Genomic DNA, 22,608 nt, shown 5'->3' on the forward strand with positions numbered 1-22,608 from the left:
CATATGAAAATAAAAGATAAGGATGCATTATTTAACAATGTTGGCTCAAAAATTTGTGTTAGTTTCCAGTGGAATCAGAAAGCAGAACTAAACTCATTATAAATGAATCAAGTTGGTTACATTGTTCTCCATTTATATTCGTGTCTTTGGAAGAATCTGTTTCTGCCATTGTTTCTCAGATTCATTGTTTCATTTATCTTATCTGTTCCTACCCCATTCGGAAGTGTAGTGAGAACAGTGGGTTACTATGTAGGCTGACAATAGGGATGAGGCTTGTCTTTTATTTACTGCTGCTGCATTTCTAAATTTTCACGTGCCTTGTCAGGTTCTTTTGAATTACATTTTTCAGGAAAATGTTTTATTAAAATGACTAAATTCCCCAAGACAGTAAACTGAATGATTGAGCTGTATGAACAAAGAGGAAAATTATATAGTAGGTTAATGACACTCCCAAAAACTTAGGTAAAAAGCTAAAGCAGGAGTGGAATACTGATCAGAAGCTGCTCTCTAACCAACAATTATATTTACTTGTGAAAAATACTGCTTTTGCATTACATTAAATGGCTTTTTTTTTTTTCTGTAGCAGCAACAATTTTTTAATGTTCAATTCTTCCTAAACAATAAAAATCTTTAATCCACAATAAGCCATTGTTAAGCATGAAGGAAATAAATGCAGAATATATTTCATGCAGCAAGCACTTCTGTATCTAAGAGGTTGTGAATATGAATCCATGCTTACACAAAGGTGTGGCTGTATAAGGCAATTGGAGGCAATATTGCATTTCCCTCTGTGTCAATAGTGTACTACTTGTTTCTAGTAGACAAGTGTCTGCACTGCAGTAACCAGCATAATATCTTCCAGTAACTGGCCCCTGTGTTGTCAGTCACAGCAGGGTGCAAGAAGGGAACAAACGTGGTGATAACTTCCTTGGCTCCACAGAGGTTGGGCCTGGGAAATGTTTGTGTGGTAATGTTTGCTGAAGCTGACGAGGCTTTAGCTAACATACGGGTTTTGTATAGAAAACTTCTGCCACAACAGTTATCTTTTTGGTTACCTTCAAGAATTCTGAAGTAACCTTTTTAACAGTGCAGATATTACTGTGCTGGTGCTATACTAGCAGCTGTCAGTATTTTTATTAACTATTACAAAGTCAGCTGTGAAATACGGTAGCATTGTCACTTGTGAATCATACAGCAAAATTCTATAAATAAACATACAAAATTCCATTTAATGTCTTCTATTGGCAAAGACCCCCAAACTTGTGTGCCCTTCACAGCACACAACCAGAGCAAAAGACAATAGTTCCCCTGATACATAAGATGGGGAAAAAAGGGTGGCAGATTGGGGGGTGGGGGGGGTGGGGCGGAGGGCTGGGGAATAAGGCAGTGGGAAGTGATTTGCTGTAGATTACCAGAATATATATTTATTGATGAGCTGAGAAGAATTTACTCATCTACTGAGTACTATTTTAGTATATCCACTAGAATATTGGATTTTTTTTGGATTTTCTACAATAGTATCATGTTAACACTTTGCATGCTCTTTCTTTGTGAATTAACAGTCCTAACGTATTCCATATGTGTTGTGGTTAGTGAACACAGACCAATGCTAACAGGTTACAGGTTAGATCCAAAGTCCACCAACATCTGCGTGTCCCCCAAAACTTTAGATGGAGCCTATTTAAAAGGGACAGGCACTGCAACTCTGTATCAGATTTAACAGATGAGAGGAAATAGGATTTTTTAGATCAAAAGCAATAAATACAGTTTGTTATTCCTTAATGGAAAATAAAATCAGATGTTTTGTGGAGCAGATACGAAGTTCCCAACATCATTGGCCTGGACTGGACTTCTGGTCTTATAAAAGAAATTTCTGAGGACCTCATAGAAAATCCTCAGGAACAGTGCCCAGATTGTTGCAGGTTTGCTGTTTTTCAAGTTGTTTTGGTTTGCCAGATGAATTTTGCCATTTGATAAACTTCCAAGTAACTTCTAAGAAGGTAGGTGGGTGAGCAGAAATTGGGCAAGAAATCTGAAGAATTTTTTGATTTCACTGAATTGGCATCTTCCAACGGGAAAATGAATTGTTCCATAGGAGCATTTCTCATCAGCTTGTTTATTCCCTATACTGATGCAAAGAACCTTTTGGATTCCTGTTGTATATCATTACATTCCTAGAGGCCAATGCTTATTTGTGTGTGTGTGTACACATTGTATAGAGGATTGATATACACCATTTTAGTATGTCATGTTTACAAATACAATGTAAGGCTTCTATAGCAGCAAAATGGCTTGAAGAGTAAGATGACTAATAACATGATCAGTCCCTATACCACTCCACAGGAGTAGGTCAGTCCAAGGAGATACTTTTGCTGATTGTTTGCTGTTAGTATGACCTGTACTTTACCAATCATTGCAAAAATACACACCAACCCTCATTAAAGAGTCAATGATTGTATGAAACTAATTAATAAACAATTAGTATCCTTAGAAATGGAAACGGACAACGTGTATTTTTGATTTATATGAGTAATATCACACATTATTGTAATAAATTGTTAATGGGAAATGTCTATATTTATAAGCACACATCTAACTAGTTCACTGTGAAAGAGATAAATATGTCAAGAAATTACACTAATTCCCTTCACTAAATATGAGAAAATGTAAAGATATGATTTAAAATGTCATGCTTGCAATCAGAGCAAAAACCTTACAATCAGGAATCTGCAATAAATATTTACATCGTGTCTTTTGAAGACAGAGACAGTGCAAACATATTTCCAGCAGACTAAACATGTCTGGAATAAATTCTAAAAATAATTTCCTCTGAAGATAGGTTAATTGTTGTTTTATAGTGCAGGGTTACAGCTAACAAAGTCTTTCCCAACTGTGAGCTTCTAATGTAGAGTTTTTAGATAAGCAAGTGGTTTACTGTAATAGACACATATCTGAAAGCTGAGAAGACATAAGAGTAAAACCCAGATGCTGTGGGTTACATATTTTAGTGCAAATCAAAGAGACGTATCACAGAATGTGTGTGCGTGGCAGTAAGGTGTCATTACATTACTTCCAGTTTTGGACTGGAAGGGAGAGAGAAACATCTGAGATGTCACAGAGCCAAAATTCACACATGAGGCTGGAAAACACAAGTGCTTCATGGTACTGCTGAAAGCAGGGAGTCCCAGCAATGCCTTGGGGATTGCTTGTGGGAGAGAAAGAGGTGTGAGTGGAAACTCAGCACCATGCTCATGTGGTAGGAATGCTTCACTGCCTTGAGGACTCCCTACAGCTTGTGTATGCCACAGAAGATGTGACTGCCCTATTTGCTTAGAGACCATATTACTAATATAATCAATCAGTTCAGGTACTTTCCCAAGTTAATATTTCCAAGTTTTCTTAAATATAAATATAAATATAAATATACAAATGTGTCTGGTAAAACTTCTCAGAAATAAAGGACATTTTCTGGTCATACTCACAATCTTACATCTGATGCCTGTAGATGTCACAGAAATACACTTGTTTGTGATTTCCTGTGCATATCTGTCATCTTCTGCAGAACTATGAAAATGCCTGCCATAAGATTGTGCACTTCTACTTTGTTCACTGATTTTGATTCAATCTGGCATGAAAAAAAAAAAAAGATGGAAGTTTTCCCTCACATTAAAATGTCTAGATAATCCTTGTTAGCAGGTGTGCTGTTCATTTTTTGAAGTAATTGCCTATGACATTGCAGAAGCTTTTTCTGAGGTAAGGTGGCTTGTCTGCTTTAGAGAGTCCTTGGATTCCCATCTCGTTGCTTTGGTTTTATTCCTTTTCTAGAAGATCTGCTTTCTAGTGTTTGCATGAGTGAGTCTGATCCTGAGTAGTGCTGGAAAAACTGGAGTGTTGTCAGTAAGTTTTCAGTTATTAGGTTATTCAAGGCCAAATGCAAGGTGCTGCACTTGGATCGGGGCAATCCCAGGCATGAGTACAGTATGGGAGAATCTTGACGTGAGCCAGCAGTGTGCACTTCAGCCCGGAATGCCAACTGCATCCTGAGCTGCATCAACAGAGGGAGAGGCCAGCAGGTGGAGGAGGGTGTTTGTATCCCTGTACTCTGACCTTGTGAGGTCCCACTTGGATTATTGCATCCAGGTCTGCAGCCCCCAGCACAAGAAGGATGTGGGTCTGTTAGAGTGGGTCCAAAGGAGGGCCACAAGGATGATCAGAGGGCTGGAGCACCTCTCCTGTGAAGAAAGGCTGAGAAAGCTGGGACTGTTCAGGAGAAGAGAAGGCTCCAGGGAAATCTTATTGTGGCCGTTCAGTACTTAAAGGGGTCTTATAAAAAGGATGGAGAAGGACTCTTTAGTCGGGTAGATAATGACAGGACAAGGGGGAATGGCCTTAAACTAAAAGACAATAAGTTTAGACTAGGCATTAGGAGGAAATTCTTCACTGTAAGTGTCCTTACCCTGGCACTGGACCTGGTTGCCCAGAGAAGTTGTGGATGCCCCATCCCTGGAGGTGTTCAAGGCCAGGTTGGATGGGGCCTTGGCCAACCTGAGCTGGTGGGTGGCATCCCTGCCTATGGCAGGGGGATCGGAGTTAGATGATCTTTAAGGTCCCTTCCAACCCAAGCCATTCTATGATTCTGTGATTTTCTATAATAAGTACACCCACAACTAAGGCTGAAGAAACAAGGTGTATTGCCAGACACAGGATGTATTGCCAGACACGAAGCAGAGGAACAAATAGAGTCCTGCACCTGGGAAGGAACAATCGCAAGTATCAGTATGGGCTGGGGGATGACCTGCTGGAGAGGAGCTCTGTGGAGAAGGACCTGGGGGTCCTGGTGGACGACAGGTTGACCATGAGCCAGCAGTGTGCCCTGGTGGCCAAGAAGGCCAATGGGATCCTGGTGTGCATAAAAAGGAGCGTGGCCAACAGGTCAAGGGAGGTGATCCTCCCCCTCTACTCTGCCCTGGTCTGGCCTCACCTGGAGCACTGTGTCCAGTTCTGGGCTCCCTGGCACAAAAAAGACAGGGATCTTCTGGAAAGAGTCCAGCGGAGGGCCACAAAGATGATACGGGGCCTGGAGCATCTTCCCTATGAGGAAAGGCTGAGAGATCTGGGTCTGTTCAGCCTTCAGAAAAGAAGACTGAGAGGGGATTAATGTTTATAAATATATTAAGTGTAGGAGACAGAGGGATTTGGCCAACCTCTTTTCAGTGGTTTGTGGGGACAGGACAAGGGGCAATGGCCACAAAATGGAGCACAGGAAGTTCCGCACCAACATGCGAAAGAACTTCTTCACAGTGAAGGTGATGGAGCACTGGAACAGGCTGGGAGGTTGTGGAGTCTCCTTTTCTGGAGATATTCAAGGCCCATCTGGACACCTACGTGGGCAGCCTGCTCTAAGGAACCTGCTTTGGCAGGGGGGTTGGACCCGACGATCTCTTGAGGTCCCTTCCAACCCCTACAATTCTGTGATTCTGTGAAATCCATAGTACAGAAGGTCTGTCAAATCAAGGGTTTTGCCCTGAAGCTGTCTGTGAATTTGGGCAGTGAGGATACAGTAAGTTTATCCTTCAGACTGGCAGAATGGTTGTGCTGATAGGGAAAGAGTTTTTGGCTGGAGAGCAGCCAACTCAAGAGTGGTGCTTCCAGAAATACATGGAGATAGCAGTACTTTGGGAAATGTAATCTTGGTCTGTTGGCCTCTGAAATGAGTGAAAAGCTCATTTTAGACTTAGTGGACTTTGGCTAAGACCTCATAGGCAACAAAGAAACATCATGGTTATTGATGCAGAGATTCTGCTTGTTTGAGAAGAGTTGTGGCATGGCCTGTGGTTTGGATAAGACATGGTGCTGAAGGGAATGAGGTTTTGGTCCGAAGTTTGGGACATGGGAGATGTGAGATAAAAGAGGGAAATATTTACTACTCTATGTTGGTTTTACTTTTTAATTGATCATCATATGCTTTTAAAGGAGTAGATTAAGAAATAAGGAAAAATGAACTTTGAGTAAAATAACCCACAGTTTGTGTTAAGATCTGTAATCATTTATAATAAGAAATCTTCTTACCTTACTTATTTTTCTAAATCCCTGTGAACGACAAATAATGAGGCAAAATTTACAAAATCAGATCAAAAATCAAAATTGGATCTTTCTAAATGTTAAAAGTCATTTTAACTAACAGTATATTTTGTAAAATATTTCATCTACAACAAGAAAAAAAATAGCATGAGCCCATATATATATGTATATATATATAAATAAATTATATTACATACAAATATATTGACCAAACAAACTTAGAAACACTGCAGTTTGTCATATGATTTTCTTTTATAAAGGAGTACTTAGTAAAGATGAATTTAACAGTTATTTTGGAAAAAAAGAAAAGAAATATATTTCCATAGACAAATATTGCTGATATATATTTTGCTTATTTTTATCGATGAGATAGATCATAATATAGCATAATAATTGTTATTATTTGTGAGTTTGTAATATAACATTAATATTTTTATTATTCCTGTCTGTCACTGTATTAAATTTTCTTCTACTAGATTCATCAATATAATTTTATTTTTGTATATTCATTTGTGATAATTAATGACATTCACTTGGAGTTCATGTTTTAAAAAGATTAAAAAATAATTTTTCCTCTCTAAGTCAAAGCCAAACAGAATCTTCTTTGTCTTCTTTCTTTATATTTGTAGCTTTTTCCATTACTGTTTTTAATTTGTAATGAGCAATATTTGTGCAGAGACATTTTGTTATGAAGACAGCTGAGTTCTGCCAAACATTGTCCTACTAGCACAAGCTAGAATTGCAAGAAAACATTCCAGACTGTGCCCTTTTGAGTGGCCATTTATTCCAAGTAGTGATAAAATAACTTCTTTCTAGCTGGTGTTGCATAACTTGGACTATTTCTCTACTAGTCTCTTTTTTTATTCTGAAAACAGAAGAACAGTAATATTTTTCCCCTTCATAGTTTATATTCTCTTCTGGAAATATAATAAAAATATGAAAAAATAATTGTGTTATAGCAAATGATAAACAGTCATTGGAGAATGAATTAGAAAATACAAGATATACAAAACACAATAAAAGCATTGGACATCCATCAGCTGACTTTAGAACATCAATCTTGAATTCTCATTGGATATAATGGGAATTTTGCCCCAACTGACGAATTCAGCAATATGGCCGCATCTACATGATAGACATAATCAAAGTCCAAGTTGCATAAATAGCTGGTTTAATATAGTCTTATTGTTCTGCTTTTTTTTTTTTAATTGTGATTATTATTGTCATTATTTTTTACTATACCCAGTGGAAGTGACAATGGCAAGATAGCATTGCTTTTCATAATTGCAGTCCTGCAGACAGTTTGATATACTTTGATACTGGATGCAGTTCTGTTACAAAAATATATATAAATCCAGACTATTCATAATTTCTAAAAGTATCTAAATATATATATTTATCTCAAAACACTGGACTACTTGCTGCTGATTTACTGTAACAGGCATCAGTTGAGAAAATTTGTGATTTTCTGTTGAACATAATTGACTGATTTATATTAGCTGTATACTGGATTGACCAGTATGACATGAATGTTCTTTCATATCTTTCCACTGATCTTGTTCTGGTGACACAGTGGTCAGTTGAAAGGATCTGCAGAGAGAACCCACATTCTTTGAAAAGTCACTAATTACAAAGGAAGCGATTGCAATAGCTGAAGTTGCATACCTTTGAAATTGCTCAATTAACAGAATTGTCATCACAACTAAATGAAGCATTTCTAACTTTGATCTTGTAGTCTTACTAGTGAAGCATTCTTCGTCTTGTGCTTGTGATGCTTTACACAGAAATGTCCGCTCACTAATTATGTCACCATTTCTTGTGGTACTGACCATTAGAATTGAGAATGTTAGAGCAACAACAACAACAACAAATCCATAAGTTTTCAAAATGAAATGAATATTTTTAATATTCATTTTAGATGAATCTTTTTTGCTATATTTGTTTATACTTGATGTCTGAGATCCTTTCAAGCAATCATTTGATCTCTGGCAGAAGTTAGTGGAACACAGAATACAGAATTGCCTCACTGTTTATGGAGACATTACATTAAGTACTGGAATGTCAGTCCAATCAGAGGACAGATAACCTGCCTATTGACTTTGGAAAGAAAGGCCAACAGCTTTTCTTACCCATAGTTAAAATGTATATTGGCAGTCTATCTATAGAATTAAGAAATTTCAGCAGATTGAACAGTCTTACATTTCATAAAATCATATTTGGCTCTCAAAAGTATAAAGCAAGGAAGGGCAACATTTTTTCCAATGAATTATAGGTTGCTGTTCTTGATTTTATTGCAGTCATCATAAATGGCATTGGACTTCACGCACTTGCTACAATATTCAGACTTAAAGAGATCTGATTTCCTCTGCAGCCTCCTGTTGAAATGAAAAAGGTCTGCAGCATAATTACAATGCAGAAGCAAAGCCAATTCAAGCTTATGGAGAGTCACAGCCAATAGCCAGGAGATGTGAGCCTGCAGAGGAGACCTTGCAGTCCTGGAAGTCAGAACTGGGAGCTCTGGAAGGCCGAAGAGATCAGAGCAGGCAGCCAGGAGAAATGGCAGGATAGGACGCTCCTAGTAGTGCCGGAGGATGAAGTCATTTCGAAGGTACGCTACAAGAATTTTTATTACATGGAAAACACGTTGTTCACATTTGTTCGTTTGGAGCCCAAATGAGCCTAGTGGCTGAAAGCACAAGGGAGTTCCATGTGCTCAAAGAAACTGCTAAGTTTCCAAGAGTGAAATATCCCTGAAAGTATCAGTCATAGAGCTCTTCATTCAGCATTACAAAAGTTTCTTAAGTAGGATGCCCAGACCAACTGCAAACAATTTTTTGTCTGATAGTCTGAGGTAGGTAGATAGTTTATGAAGTCCCACAGGCATGGAAAACCTCCCTGCTTCATGGAGAAGACTCTGGCCAACACGTACGATACATCTTTTCATGTAAAGCATTCTGAAAAGGTAAAATCATGAAGTCTGAAAAGCTGCACATTTAGGAAGTATTCTTTTCCCATGTGGTGGTGGACAAGCACCTTATCATAAGGCATGTGCCTTAAGTAAATTTTGGCTAGTTTTTGTTTTCGCTCAATAAATTCTAAGCAGACTTATGAATGGGTACATTAAATAGGACTGTAAAAGTTATTTGAGGAACAGAAAAAAATAAGATAGTAGAACCACAAAGTCAAAAATCTCTTAAAAAATAGTTACAATTTGAGATGTTTCTTTAAATGAGCTGACTGAAAATACATTTAAGCTATGGACAACCTATTTCATGTCATGCCAGAAAGTGTATGGCTAGAAGGGATGATTCTACCCTTCCCTCATCTCATGTAGAGCTTCTCATTCCCACTGCCATGGTGACCCTGCTTTATGCCATCATAAATATTCAGGCGACCCATTTTCATTGTGATGTTTGTTTGTTTGTTTGTTTTTTGAACAGAAACCAGTTCCCAGCTAGTTTTGAGTGCAGCTATACAAATGCTTACCACAGCCCAAGGGACACATCGTGCCGTGAGACTGAGCAGGCTGGTAAGAAAAGGGTGGGATGGCCCTTTTCAGTCACAGCACTCTATCTTGCCATCTTGGAACTGGACTGTGAGCGACATTTCCCTCAGGATACTGACATACTGTGGGATGAGAAAATCCAGGCTCTTGGTGCTTGAACAGTCTAGAAGAATGCACATATCTTCTGCTGGACTGAGACCAGTGATGTCAGAGCACAGTTGCATATTCTTTTTACTCCAGTTGAATTGTGCCAGCTGAAACACATGAAATACCAACTTTTCCTTTTTGACTGAATCAGCTGTTGTGTGATATAGACAAACGGAGATGCCAATGTGCAGACTTTTCATTGTATTCTGCAAGGAAATATTGTGTTTTGATGTCTTACAGAGGAAAATAATAAAAAAGTTGGATTAATCTAAGTATATCAAATTCAAATTGTGTTTACTGTGTGAAATATCCATTCGGATTTGGGAGTAGCTTTGTGTAAATGGAATGGTATGTCCCTGATAAAAACTTCTTGTAATATAGAATTTGAGGATGTGATGTATATTTATGTTTAGAGTTAAGAATCTAAAATTTGACATGTAGGCCTTATATAATCATGGTCTTTCAATAACGGTAATGCCTTGGCTGTGCATATATTTGAAAATGCATCTTTACACATTTTTCACTCTTTTTATCAAGTGCAATTTAAATATAGCATATTAAGAAAAGATAATGGTATACAGTGGCAGTAAATTATTTTTTAGATGATGACATAGTAACTTGGCTTATGGTCTTGGTTTTGCTCTTCAGGTGAAGGCAAATTGCTCCTGATGTGCCTCTTCTCTTGTTATTTTTGGTATGCCTTACTTGTAAACTCCTCAGTACAGATGCTCTTTTATCACCATGTGTACATAACACTTGGCAAAATGCAGTCTGGCTTTTGGTTCGGGAATTTAGATGTGAATAAATAATGTTAATACTATATAGTTGCCTGTCTACATTGTTTTCCATGGACAGAAGAATAATAACAGCTCTTGAGGAGTCCACCATTGAGGAAAACCGTCAATGAACTGTGTTGAAAAATGAAAGTACTAAGTCAACGGGAAGGAGAATGAAAAGTTAGTGTAGTTATAAAAACACTTTTTTTTTCTCATTTAACAGAAAGACCTCAGCTGTTACGGCACAAGTAATGCACAAAACAAAACCAGACGTAGTTTCCTATCCTAAAATAAGGCATCATCATTATGAAAACAAAAATAAATACTGATGATGGTATAAATCTTCATAAATTTATAATAGTTCCAATCTCTTCAGAGAAAAGTTAACATTTTCTGTATGCTTTATATGTTTTCAGAACTTTTCACTGCAGAAATCTTGATTAATTATTTCCATGGAATAATATATTGCCTTATTATTATAAAGCCTAGAATTTATTTATAGAGATTCATGTTTCATATAGAATACCTTTTATTACAAAGAGTTGTTCCTGTAGCAGAACTGGAGAGTTAGCAGGCATAAAATTCAGGGGTACAGAAAGCAGCTGCTGTTCCCTCCCATTGAACTGGCTGATTGCCACTGCGGAGTGTTTCAGGCTTTCTGCAGAAAGCTCCTAAGGGTTTGATACACTGTTCTGTTACTGGGAGTGGCATAACAGTACCAGTGATTCAGTTCCTAAAATTCTACACAGCAATGGGTTGGTCTTCCCCTGCTTCATTTCCTGGTATTAATTCTATGTATTCTTTTTGTTAATTTCATCCTGTAAAGCCTAAATAATATATTTTCCACTCAGTATTCTTAGTCTGCTGTTATATCTCTATTATGCTGTTTCTGAGTCAGACTAGACTTTTTAAATCTTTCTTAGTAGATTAGTACTTAATCATGTTGCTCTTTTCTGAACATTGTCTGCTTTAACAAAATCTTGCTGGTAACGTGGATGGGGGAATGGAACATGCTGTTTCTCTTTTCACTGTATTTGCACAGGAGGGGAATTCTGTGCTTTCCCTGCCTTTGTGATATGTACATGCATAGGTAATCTTTCTAGTGGTTTATAGCTCCAGCTGCTATAAAATATAAATAACTATGCAATCCTCTTACAGTGAAGCAATGTTTAACCTTCATGGATCTTCAAGATCAGAGAAGAGGAAAAAAAAACCATGCAAAGAAGTCATTTTTCCCCCAAAGTTATCCTTTCAACCAATGGTTCCTGACCTTTGCCTATGTTGCTGATGATAATTTGTGATCCAACAGCACCGACAATATGTTCACAATTTTGAAATGCAGAATTAGAAATAAGAGCTGTCTGGGTCAGAGATTGGATAATAAAAGATAGAGTAATTAATCTCATGGTTCAGATCAAATTTGGTCAAGTGCTGGTTCTGCCTGCCTGTTTCATTTAGGAAGAGCAGCAAGAGCTGAAGCTACTGTGCACTCTGACTTGCAAAGCAGAGATACCAACTAGCTCTATGTCACTGGACCTCTTCTGATTATGTAAATGGCCATCTAGTTTTTTGATGGCTCCTATAGAGTCTTTTTTCCTGACCCACTGCTGTTGCAAATGTGCCTTCTTTTTCCTTTTCACTGCTGTCAAAGAGAATGTGGCAAAGCTCAGCAAAGACACAGAATAAAAGCATCCTTCATCCTCAATATAAGGAATAACCATTACTGCTCAAAAAACTGAGGATACTCAAGTAAGTGCTTAGGATCTTATATGTATTGTAAGCAGAAAATGCAGTTGCCCTCTTCAATTGGCAAATTGAGGTCCCTTGGTAATGTAGTTGCATTTATATCATTTTATGGTGATGGCTGCTGAACAGAGCATTTTTTCCTGCCAACTCCCTTAATACAAGAAGCAACATATTCTTAATGCAGATTTCTTTGATATACTGCGGTATCTCACAAATCTCTCTCTGTAGGGATTTTACTGTTCAGCAGTAAAACTTTTTTCAGTTTTGAACTCTTACATGAAACTTAACCTTCATCACGCTCCCAAATCCTGCAAATCCTAATGCATATTAAGAATGAAAAGCAGACAAGCTGTATTAATTGAAAAAATACATATTTTTTTCATTTATAAGTTTCTCCAGACTATAGTTATTCATTTCAGAACTTCAAATTATCTTTTGTTGCATCTCTGTTAAATGGATATTGAATTCATGGTGATAAAATGTTACACTAGTCCTATGGCACTAGTATTTTCTAACATAATTGAAATTTGAATTGTATATAGCATGAAGTCTAACTATCATTGTAGATAACTGCAGTGATCTTACATTTTGGTCATAAAGCAAATATGCCTTAGATGACTTAGAGTGATGCATAGTTGACCTTACTACAAGGTTTCTTGAAGTGTGACAGCAGACTAATGCTTTCATGTAACCACTGCAGATAGTAAAGGTCAAGGAATGAAGATGACTCTGCCAACAACTCTCAACATCGTAAAGTAAAAGCCATTAATGATAATGTATGTTATTGCAACTAAGACATAATGTAGGGGTTGAATCTATGTAACATATTTTTTTTTTATTTATTTCAATTTACTCTTATTTTATTTGTGCGCTTAAGAATGGGGATTGGTTATATAATGGAGAAGCAGGAGGATATATTGTTCCTCACACTTTCTTTGTCTGAAATGCAATTTACTATTTTTCCATGGTCTGAATTACTTTTAAAACAACAAAAATGGAAAATGATTTGCATTTTTTTTTTCTTCTGTTGAGGATACCTCAGATAAACTTAGTATGATACAAAAAGCCTTATGGCCTGTCTATTACAAGTCACATATGTAGAAAGAATTGACATTTTCTCAGGAACAGTGCATTCTGAGAAGTAAAGTCACTAGACAGATTTTTGTCCGAATTCTGAATGGAATTTCTAAGAATTATTTGTTCTTGATTTTATTAAAAAGCATCTTTGTAGGACTTGTCTAGTCTAAAGATTATCATCACCATTGGCAGAAACTGTACCAACACAAATCCTAAGAGCCCTGGCACACACCCTCAGCTGATTCTCCTTGGGGAGGCATCAGGTGTTACAGCTTCTCACAGGCTTTGTCTTGTCTCCCTGACAGAAGTTACCAACTTAATAGCTGGGGCAGCAGGATGGTGCATGGGACTGTCAATCAGCCGTAACTCAGTTTTCTGTGGGGCATTTTAAAGTAAACCTGCCACAACTTGTTACAATTAAAATGAGCTGGGTTAGCAAAGATTAAGCACTAAGATTTAAATGGTTAAAGATAAACTGCCTCGTTGCTTCATTTTGTCTGAAACAGATTAAGCAACACTTGTAGGTACAGCCTTGTTGTCAGAACAAGTAATAAGTTCCAGGGCTGGGGTGATGAAGATGTGGGAGCAATAACCAGCTCCACTGGCACACAAAAGGATTCCTGTCAACAGCCACAGAGTCCTTGGGTCATGGCACTGTGGTCATTAACACCACGTCCATCCATTCCTGGATCACCTGGCAGTGCAAATTTGAGCCACTTCATGTCTAGGTGTATATTGACATTTCAGATGGGCACTGCTGAAGCAGCCTCACGTTGCAGGTTCTACCACACCAGTTGCGACAAAGCAACAAAGCTGGCTTGTTCTCTGTGGGCAACCAATCCTGCTGCATTGTGGGGGTGTTTGCATGGGGCTTCTGTAGGGTGTCTAGCTTTCTGTTTCTGAAACCAGTCAGTCTCTCTTAAAGAGCATCTAATCACTGACAGCTCACAATCTACATCTTGCCGCTGCAAGCACAGTACACTATTTTCATCTCCTCAATAAGTGGCAACAGCTGCATGAATCTGGAGTTTCTCGACAGTGGTTGTACAACTGTTATACACAACAGGGGCAAGACCCTTTGCTGTGGGGATTTGCTGTGGGAATTGCTCCTCCCATGATGGACTACACACAGCAAAGGAGGGCACATGGAGACAGTGGCAGAAGGCTGAACTGGCAACATTGCGAGAAATTCATTCTTGCTAGAAATCATGGCCACTGATGTTAGTGCTGATCTCATTCTTAAGGTGGTGTAGGAGGTAATCAAGGTCAATGACAGCCAGCAGTGAGAACAGACCTCTAAACAACTGTGGTTGCTTAGAGGTTGACTCCCTCTAAAGACAGCACATAAGCATTCTTCAAACTTGTTTCTTGTGCTTTCCTCAAGTGTTTGTCTGTGGCTGCTCAGTTGTGTTTGTATACATTGCCACCTCACCACAGCATTTTGTTGGTAGCACAGTTCTTCATTAAGAAAGGGTGTCATATTTCTCAGGTCATGTTTTATTGCTATGACTTGCAGTTGTTCAGCCAGCTTTGTACAAAACTTCAACAGTTCTTAAGTGGAATCTGTGTGTATCTATCTCAAGAGTGTGTGCAATTGCTGAGTATCATGCATGCAGGCTACCAGGTGCACGATGCCAGTCCCATTCAAGTCTACAGAGTCATGACTTCACCCTTTCCACTTGGCAACCTGACTTACTCCTGATGCCCTGTTTCATATCCCATTCACTCACAGCTTCAGTGATCAGCAGGATCTGTACAGCCACAGACTATGCTGATGTCTGTGCTGTATGCAGTCTCAAGGGGTTGTCCTTTGTGCCAGTTGTGACACTGGTATCAGCCTTTTTTGAAGATCTTACTGTCTTCTGTCTCTTGACTATACTCCAGGGATACCATTTCCCTATAAGACAATTACAGCAAGGTTTGGCTTGTTGAATTGTTCGTCTCTTTTTCAGGACAACAAAGGAAATCTATGGATGTCTGAAAAATAATCCTTCCGTCCTGAGAAGCAGCATCTGGAAGACAGTACCGTATCACTTCAGGCTAAAGATCAGCTTCAGTTTTTCAGCTTTTGAAGTGTTAGCAGAAATCCCGTGCATGATTGATGACCATTTGGTAAAGCAGTAGACAGAGATGTAATCTGCAACCCATTCCAACATGCTTTATCTTACTGTTTTTTACTGGTTTGTGGGTTTGTTTTCATTTTAGTCCAAGCAATTCTGATTAGGAAAAACAGCAATTGATTCTCTTTCAGTGAGTGCATGTATGTCTTCTTGTTTCAATCACCTTTCTGTTCTGGAATAGCATGCTGGAGGGGTGAAGATAGGTGAGAGAAAAGGGTAGCATGGTTCTTTAGCCTGCTTTGTATGCAGGCCATAGTTTGTGGCACAGCTTAGCCAAACCCTTTAAAGCAGGGCAGAGCACAGTGGTCCAGGTTCCCAGTCTAAGGCAGATATGGAGCATGGCTTGAAGTCCAAGCCTGTCTTTTTGGTAGATACCCAGAACCAGACTGTGTTCCCAGAAGAGAGAACCTGGAAAAAAAAAAAAAAAAAACAAACAGCCAAAATATAAACAACATACTACCTGGGAAACAGATTTCCTTGCCCAGGCTTTATGCGGGGATTCATTCTCTGGTCATGGATTCAAAACTAGTTCCGCTACCACCAGTCCCTTGTCACCTTATCTCACCTTATCTCCCACAATAGCTTATTCAGCCTCAGAGTCATCTGGTTCCTCTGAGACAGCAAACTACTCTGGAATCCCAAATCCTATTGTATTCCACAGCTATCTTTGTATCCCAATTCAAGACACAGTCATGTTTCTTGTAAAATAGAGTAATAATCACAGAGTCTTTGGCTATGGCAGTAAATTAAACATGTCTGGGAATGTTCTAGGTACCAAGGCCAACTGCTAGTAAATAGCCTTTACCTCCAGAAGAAGGTGGCTGCAGGCAAACAGTTTACTGGGAGTTGCCACTGGGTAGCTACAGCTGCTAAATGGTGTTAGAGAATTTGGGAGGATTGTGGTAGCTGGAATGTACCAAACTGGTGACAGGGAGCATTCTATGAGTTACTATCACAGGAAGCCAAATTCACAAGCATACCTATATTTATTATTACAGACACAACCAGGGAGTTCAGTATCATCCTCGTCTCCACTGTACTTCCATGTAGAGCCTTGTTTTTGGCTTTGCATTGCTCTAGCTTCCTTTGGTGTCCACCTAAAGCATTTATGTAAGAATAATAAAATACATTGAGTTATTCTGCATGTTGCCTAGATGAGTCATTCTGCATATTGGATTTGTTGGTCAGACTGTTCTGTCCTTCTGCTTGGGATCATTCTGAATGACTGTAAATGGTTCCTCATAAACTCCATTGCCATACACATGGCACATATGACTGTCTCGGAGCCTGTCTCTGATTCTGAGTGGACACAAATGCAGCACTGCTATTGGATTCACTGGATGCTGAAGCTAGGTCTGAGGCAAAACACACTGTCAGAAAAAAATGAGAAAAATGTCCAATGCAGAGTCACTAGGGCTATATTAACCTCTGCACGTTTTGTCCAAAGAACTCCAGCATGTCTGTGTATGTGTGTAGGAGGATGCTCGACTGTGCTTTCATTCGGGATGCTCTGTTCTTACCTAATTGCATTATACAAATAATGGTAAGAGGAAGTGGAGACTGGGCATGAAGCCTAACTGTGAAGCATTTAAGAGTGTAAAACATTGAAATAATATGATTTACTTTGCATTATTGGGAAGGACTTTTTCACTTTAAAGAGCTTTTATTGATTTGTAGAAAAAGGAGAAGGAAACCTATATACAGTCAAATTTACGTATATCTTCTTTCTCTTGTACTTATACTGAGTAGCCCAGTTCCACATTTTTCAGTGGGATCACTCACAGTAATAGACTACTTTCTCTTTTCTCTCAGTAATAGTGACAGTATTGAATTGAAATAAAAATATATTGACAAATATATCTTTAAAATATAAAAAAGATACCTACATATTTTAAACAATTCTGTACAGCTAATACTATTACTTGGACTGATCATTCAGTGACCTCACGTGTCCTCTAATCTATTTATGTTGAAGGGTTTATGTATCCCTGCACAGAAGTGAATTTCATTGCATTAGAGCTGTCTGTTTTTTTGTAATTGTGTTTATTCCTACTATTCAAAAGCAACTTACCACTCGAGTCCAGTACCAGCTCTTCAGATCTGAGTTCTCAGTCTGAGCCTAGCACTGAAGCCTTATTTCTTGGCTGAAGTGGTGAAAGAGCACATTCAGCTACCAGCTAGCACATCTGCCTTCTCTGTGTGTTTGGTGTTACAGTTACTGATCTGGGCTCTGGAAAGAACTATTTTTAGCCCTCATCACCAGAGAGGAGACTACTGTGGGTTGGAGCAATTGAAGGAAGGCAGTAATAAATCTAATCCAGAGGGATCCTGATGTAGGATGGGAAAACAGAATTCAGATAGCCTACTGACAGCTCTTGTGGTGTAATTCTGTAGGAGAGATGTAGTGTCTCATCTATTTTAAAACAAAGAAACAAACCCTAAGAATAAGAAAGTTTCACTCTCATAGCAGTAAACTATGTCTTTGCACTCTGAACTGCATTTGCTGGGAAGTCGTAAATACAAGATATTTAACTGCCAGCTACCATAATTTAAAGTAATTTCCTGGTTGAACAGTATTAATGGAAGAGGTACTGCAGTCATTTGCATTGTTACAATACTAATGTTGGAGTTTATTCATATTAAGGTTGAAAATGTCAATTGTCTTGCTTGTGGTAGCAATATTCTGAGCAAATATTCTGTCTATAATGTTTAAAAATTGTCTAAGTAGTAAATATGTCTCAGCTTGTTATGACTCAGCTCATAAAAGACAGAATATTTTAATACAATAAAAGAATGCTGATGCCTTTTTTTCCAAATGTCTCCAGTAATGATTTTAATAGCACTAGACCAGAATGTTTCTGATTGCTACTTGTCATCAACCCATCTGGCAGAAAAAAATAGTGGCTGGGATTTTCAAAGGGGCTTAGGGGGGTGAGGCACAAAACTTCCTTTTAAGTTGTGCTGATTGGGTCTGTTCCTATTGAATGCAAACTGAGTCACTCTTCTGTACAGTGAATATAGTATGCTCTTGCTATGAACTCAATGTGGGCAGATGCCCATTGCCAGATGAGATGTTAAAAACAGACTGTCCTCTTTAAAGACTATTATCTTTACTCATTTCATATGTCCGCGGAATACACTACAATGCAGTCACTGGATTGCTAATGTTTTTCCCTTGTGAAAATGAGTCTCACTGTAACTGGCATTTTAATTTGGAAAAACTTCATATATCAAGATAAATTAACACTAAAAAGGTAAAGATCTAAAGAAGTTGGTTCTTGTTTTGTACAGATTAGACCAACTCTCACTCCCACTTGCAACCCAATTTTGATACGAAAGAAAACTATTGTTTTATTCTTGGACAATAATATCAGGGCACACAACTGCACAGTGCCTATCTGAGAAGCACAAGAACAAGACTGTCTATTGTTCTAAACTGTATTAATAAGCAGTCGTAGCCTTCCCCATTGCTGCTTCTATTAAACTCACCTAATTAATTGTATATACAATTCTTGGCTTTCTATCCAAAACATGTTTTTATTTGCCATCAATGCATAGGTGCAAAAGTACTCTGTCTCCATACCTCTTATTTTCCTTCCTCAGACTAGCTTTCCGTACATCTCTCTCTCCTTGGAAACTTGGACAACACAGCACATTGTGATGTTCATCAGGCCTGGGCTTGTTAGGAGAAGGTCTGGAGCTGGAGAGTGGGATCCACTCCAGAATTCCCCAGTTCCCTCTTTCTCTCTTTCTTTGCTGATTGTGCCCTATAAGCACCCACCACTTGAAGGAAACAGAGAGTAAAATAAGAATTCTGGAAATTCGGCTGATATCTCTGACAGTGGCATGCCTTGAGAGAATGGAAATCTTTTAGATGGGACTCAGACAAGCTAGCATCTTTAACAACTTTTGTTATATCCCTCAAGGTTCTTGGAGCATTGTTAGTCCAAGTCATGGGGACAGAAATGGCCATATCTCCATTCATCTTACCTACTCTTGCTGGTAATGCGTTGCTATGAAGAGACTAAAATGAACTGAATGTTCTATTGAAGAACTGGCAGAAAACCCTCAGTGAGCATCCTGCCAGACTTAGTGTTATTATCATGAAAATGCATACTCATAAAAGCTGTACACTGGATGGAGCTAGCAGTTTTAATAATTAATGACCTCCTGCGATTTCGTTCCTACTAAAAGAGAAGTGATTTTCCAGGCAACCTTGCTGCAATAGTCTGAACATGTTACAATTACCCTCAGAATTTATACTACAATTCTGTCCACTTGTGAGAAGAAGATGGCTTACCCTCCCATCTTCCATCAAGAGCTTCCAGGTACCCTGCATGGTCATGGCTACACAGTGAGGACCTCATCTGTTTCTCAGTTCTAAGAATAACATTACTCCAGTGCATCCAGCTGCCAGAACTTTAAAGCATACAGTAAATTTTTAGAAGAGAAATACAAGAAGAGGAATACAAGAAGACAATATTTCACATTTTCAAACTACAGGACTACCGTATTTCAACACATACACACAGAAACCCTACCCTTCATTTCAACAGCCCCAAGTGTGATGAATGTTATGGCAAAAAACCTGCTTCATGTATTTTAAGTGCTTTGCTGATGAGACAGTCTGTAGATTTCTTATAACCATTTGTAAAGGCAGTGAATGTCCTTGAATATGTTCTTCATCCAAACAAACAAACAAACAAAAAAATCTACCAGAGACTTCATGAATTTCAGCCTCAATCATCATCAGCTGAAAGTTTGTTTGAAAAGTTTGTAAGTGACTATTTTTCTCTTAGAAAATTTACAAGCATTCAATCAAGGGGCAGAAACCCAAGTGCAAGTCAGCTGCTAAGCACTCAGACCAATAGTGGAAGAACAGTTACTTGAACAAAATCTGCTTTGGAGCAAATATAGAGAGGCTCTACTTCCCTTTATTTATAATTCCCTGTAATTATAGCAGTGTGAGTGAGTGCAGCCCACAGCCTGAAGCTTATTCATCAAAACTGTGTACACTGCAGTAAATGCTGTCGAGAAAAGTCGTGAGTGATTTCCCTATCAGAACAGACTATAGTTCTTATGAAGAGTTTATAATGAACAGCCCCTAGAAGATAAAAGCTGTCTCCAGAGTAAAACTTAACATATTACATTCTGCCAGAGACTAGATCTAGGTCTACTGAGTGCTGGATGAAGGTGATTACAGCACACCAGCTCCTGTAGCTTAAGAGTTTGGGTCCACAGCAGTATAGACACAAAAGTGTAGGATGCTGCTAGCATAGTACCTGTCTCCCTTTGCCACCCAATACACATGTCCATGTGGAAATTGACTGAGGATCTACCAAAGCGTCCATGATGATTCAAATAAGTCAGGATGAACAGAAAAATGCCTTATCAGTTTTGCCACTTCTTTCATGTCAGAAGGAGTCTTGCCTGCAGCATAACCTTGTGGTCTTTGGGAATAAGGACTGTAAAATCTAACCATTGACTCAATAGCAATTAAAGAAATAGAAATGATTACACAAGTCTTCATTAAAGATTTTTTCTTAGTATGCTGCTTTAAGATTATGACTTCTGTACAGAAAAACAAATCTAATAATGCTTATGAAGGGGAGGAGGGAGCAAGTGAAACAATGCTGATGTTCAGGGTGTTATTAGAGGCCACTTGCCATGCTCCTATCAAGGAGCCTATATTTTTCACAGAATCTCTTTTGCAAAACTCTATGAAATATAGTTGAGCTGCCTTTCCAGAAATAAAATTAAGGTCATGATGTGTTCCTAGACTTAACAAAAACAAGTTTAAGTCTGTTTGTGTCTCCTTAGGAAAAAGAAAAAAATAAATAGGTGCCTTCTTCTGTTAAGTACCACCTCCTTCCTCCCAGCCTCCAGCCATCACCCTTATAAATGATGATTTAATATAGGAAGCTTGAACAGAGCAGTTGTTTTGCCAAAGTGTTATGCAGATGAAAGATAACTATGCCGTCAAAAAAAAAAAAAGGGGGTGGGGGGATAGAAAATGATAGAAAACTTACAAAATATTTAGAGGTGATAGTTGTATTAAAGAGGTGCAAAATGGTCATAGTCAAACGGCTGTGGATTAAAAATGGAGGTGAAAATTACAATAAGGGGACAAATTTAAAGGAGACAAATTTAAAATTGGGAGACATAATCTTCCACTTCTTGAAGAAGTGTGGCTGTGAATCAGGAAAGGAGAATATATGGTCATATTGATGCATCTGTGTCAGTGTTTCAGATCTGGACTGTGATTTTGAGGCCAGCCTCCCAAATGCCCCTGCTTACTGTGCTTTGATAGCCTCATGCAGAATGGGACTGAATTCAGAAGTGCTCTGGGAATGAATGTACTGGACTTCAGCAACTAATGGATACCCAGTATAAACGATGAGACCAGAATCAATATCAAGTGCAAACCTTCAAAACATATGCAGTGGAAAATTGATGCCCCCAGCACCAGCTGCTTTTCCCTCCTGATCTCCTCGTATTGTGCCGTATACTTACTGTAAAGTCCCATGGTTTCTGAATGCAGAAGTGTTTCCATTAGTCTTGCCTAGCTGTAAGCATTTACCTGAGATGACAGTGTTAGAAGTACAGTCACTGGAGAATCACTGAGCTCTGGAAAACCACACAGAGAAGCTCAGCTCTGCTAAGATCCACATCAGCAATGGAGACTTATGTATGTAGGGTATGTATGTAGAGACCATAGGATGAACATGGATTTAGTTAGGGAAACTGAATCATGCCAGTGCCTATGTGGAAAAATATCGACAAAACCACTACAAATTCTGGACACACTTTTAGTAAATTTTCATGGCATCTGTATCACTCTCCAGTTTTTAATGTCACAAAACCTCAATTATTTATGTAGTTTCTGAAGTTAATTTACAGGCTGTAGAGTGACTATAGGTGATCCTGACATGAGTTATCACAATGTATGGTGATGTAAGGTGACTGCAATTTTGGCAAAGGTCTTGTTTTTAATACTTCAAAGACTAGGTCTGTAACAGGATTCCCTTCCCTGTCTCTGACACAGACTCTTCAGATTTCAGAGAAGCCAGATTAGAGGCATTATTGTTTATATTTCTAAGGTCTTTCTCTAGTTAGCAATTTTTCAGAAACACACATCTGAGCTTTTCAACACCAG

Source organism: Anser cygnoides, chromosome 1 (genome assembly GCF_040182565.1).
Source record: "Anser cygnoides isolate HZ-2024a breed goose chromosome 1, Taihu_goose_T2T_genome, whole genome shotgun sequence".
Classification (NCBI taxonomy): domain Eukaryota; kingdom Metazoa; phylum Chordata; class Aves; order Anseriformes; family Anatidae; genus Anser; species Anser cygnoides.